The 3,123-nt window shown below is 47.4% G+C and overlaps 1 long non-coding RNA gene across 1 annotated transcript; it reads left to right on the top strand.

The window, feature by feature from the left end:
* The first annotated feature begins 477 nt into the window (after positions 1-477).
* LOC125515997 (uncharacterized) lies at positions 478-2,491 on the top strand. The gene is made up of 3 exons (XR_007287203.2): positions 478-1,115; positions 1,348-2,128; positions 2,236-2,491. It is a non-coding gene; the product is annotated as an uncharacterized LOC125515997 (long non-coding RNA).
* The last annotated feature ends 632 nt before the right edge of the window (positions 2,492-3,123 follow it).

Below are 3,123 nucleotides of genomic sequence, written 5' to 3'. Positions count from 1 at the left end.
TAGGGACTCGAAAAACCTCGCCGAACAGCGACCAGTCTCTCGCCTTATCATGACAGTCAGTTTTAGCTTTCTCTACTGAGGTGCTCAGCCCGACAGAACCGGGGCACAATCGCAGTAGTTCTCCTAGCGCTACCTTAGCCGATAGAGCGGAACATAAGGTACCAAAACATAGAAGCCGGGCAAACCTAACATTTGACCAAAGACATGATTCGGAGCTGATGCATATAATGCTATAAGTTCGAGGTGCCGCACTTGTGAAAGTGTTCGTAGTTTTCACACCGCATTGTGGGGTACGTAAGCCCCTGGTGTATTGACCATATCAGAGTGTACGGTCGCAAGGCGTCACTAATGAAAACACACACACACACAGACACACACACACACATATATATAGCACTATTCTAATTCTGGAATTAGAATAGTTATTCTGATCATGATCCACCCTATATAGGGCCCGATGGATGTTCCTGAGATCCCGAGCAACCCAGCCGACTGGTATGAGGAAAAGAAGCCCAGCCCACCTGCTACCGCGATCCCCTCCCCTAACCTTCGAACTACATGACGCCGCAACCACCGCCTCCCTCCCTGCCTCGCCCCGCCGCCGGGCCCCGGCCATGAATCGCACCGCCGCCCTGCCCCGACCTTCAACCGCGCCGCCGCCGCATCCTCCCCCCCGTGCCGCCGCCGCCACCCTCCCCACCTCGCCACCAACCGGCGCTGCGCCGCACCCCTGACCCCAGCCGGAGATGCCGCCTCACCTCCTCCCTGGATCTCGTGCCATCCTCCCCCACACACTGCCGCTGACGAAGGGAGCAACCACCGGTGTGGACTGCTCCACCACCTACCGGCCTTCACCACTCCCCTCCACCAACATCGGCCCCGCCCCATCCACAGAGCCTGGCGTCCCCCATCTCCCTCCACCTTCCTCTATGCGTGATGGACGCCATGGCACGGGACCGTGAGCTCGCCGGATTCCTTCCCCTACAGCCAGCGCCACCACCTACAGCTGGCGCCACAGTCGTCCAGGCCGTTCAACTTCGCCGCCTTAGGCCGTGCAACTCCGCCCGTGTGAGCGCGCGTCGCTCCTCCGCAGCTTCTCCACTTCGAGATGGCAGGTGACCTCGTTGATGTCTGAAGCTACTTCCTCCCCCCTGTCCTAAAACTGAATCCATATCAAAGCATCGATTCCTCCCCCTGTCTAGTCTTGTATTTGTTCTCTAAGTGATTTTCATTGATGTCTGAAGTTCATATGTATCTGCAGCTGCAAAACACTCGTTTTTTTGGGTCTGAAGTTCAGATGTATCTGAAGCTGCAAAACACTCACTTTTTTTGGTCCTTTGTTTTCAGTTTCACAAGCCGCAGCCCATGTGCGCCCCCACCCCATCCAAACCGACAAAGCCGCTTCCACCCCGCCCCCAACCGGTGACGCTGCCGCAGTCCCGCCCCCAACCGAGCGCCGCCCCTGCTCCTTCAGCTCCCTGTCTCGCGTGCCTTGTTCCACTAGCCACCGGCTCCGTCCGCCATCCTTACTCTCCTGAACTTCTTCTCCGTCGGCAGGGACGAGCAGGAAGCTGTCATCCATGTCGTCCTCACCCACCATCAGCTTGTGAAAAAAGTTAATTGCTGGCGCTTAGGTCCAACGCCAAAACCAGGCAAATGTGCGGCTGAAGAAGTTCAAACATGGGGCGCGGAGCAGCTGGAGGTCAGCGAGCAAGGGGGCGAAGCTAAAATGGAGCAGACGAAATCTTTGCACAGTGGCGCACAAGCCCTGAGTGTGTGCGGTGTGCCTTCGAGCAGCTACCATGCGTGATGCGAGCAACTTGGGAAGCAATAATACTACTGGAGAAGGAACCTCGAGATGACTGAAGTCCAACTATTGCGTTGGACAAGGTCCATCAAATTCGTGGTTGATAAATTCAACCCTCCCAGGATGTGCCTATTATTTTTAATATATCACAAAGATGAATGCATATACACAAAGATGAACATTGTTGTGAACTCTTATTATATTTTGCAGGGGAAGATTTCAGATGTTGATATTCAGCATATTGCCAAAAGAGTTCGGTGAAAAAAATCACTCTCCAAAAGACATCCAAGTAATATTTTCAAGAGGCAGATGAAAAAAATGGTTAGTCGTTTTCTCTCTATTTGCTGAGAATGGAAGAGCTTCAATTTTCTGAAACTTTATCCTAGTGGAGAATCAATTGACTCAGCTTGATTTCTGTTCTGTCATAGTTGATGGCGAGATAGATTTTGGCGAATTTGCCAGGATGATGAAAAAGACCAGCTATGATGATAACTAGGTGGGGAGATGTCATTTTTGAGAGTGTGGATCTTTTTGTAGTTTTTCAATAACCACCGCATGTATGCGTGATGTACTTATTGAAGCTTTGGCTGCATGTCCATGTACAGTGTGAATTACTAGATGAAAATGGGTGTTCGCCCTATAGGATGCTGCTTGCACTTAATGTATATGATTTTTATTTTTTGAGTTGTTGATTTGTGTAAGGTATTTTGAGTTTTGGAAGTTCAAAATTCTGGTGCTGGAGAGTTTCGCTCCATCATGCATGACAATAACAATATTTCTAGATATGAAAGGTTTCTTGTCCATCTAAAAAATGTTTGAACATAAAAAAAAGAGAAAAAAATATATAAAGGAGTGCAGTTCAATCACTGATAACAGGGGAGTCCAGTAACAAAAAAACTTCAACTAACTTAAAAAAACATTGATGCGAAGTTCATATTCTCTGCCGCGGATAGTTCAAAATGTTCGCTTATGACAAAACCCACACATTGGGTATCCAAAAACAAAGAGGCGGACACAAAGAAATCCCTGAAGTTCAAATTTAAAAAATAGAGAAGTCTGAAGTTTATTTAAAAAAGGAAAACAAATTTTGTTCGTTTCTACAAAATAAAATAAAACGCTCAGGTTTAAAAAGCACAACAGTTGGATGTTCATTAAAAAATACTCCAGGAGAAAAATAAAACTAGGAAGTTAAATTTTAAATAAAACTAGGATTTTTTCTCGTTATTAAAATAATAAAACCAAGAAGTTCTAACTAAAATAACGGTCAATGTATATAAAAAACTCAGATTTTCCTTATTACTAAAACAATAAACCTA

This window comes from Triticum urartu, chromosome 1A (genome assembly GCF_056163025.1).
Source record: "Triticum urartu cultivar PI428250 chromosome 1A, HENAU_Tu73, whole genome shotgun sequence".
In the NCBI taxonomy this organism is placed as follows: Eukaryota; Viridiplantae; Streptophyta; class Magnoliopsida; order Poales; family Poaceae; genus Triticum; species Triticum urartu.
The sequence above is the reverse complement of the archived record's forward strand: the minus strand, read 5'-3'. Positions and strand labels throughout refer to the sequence as shown.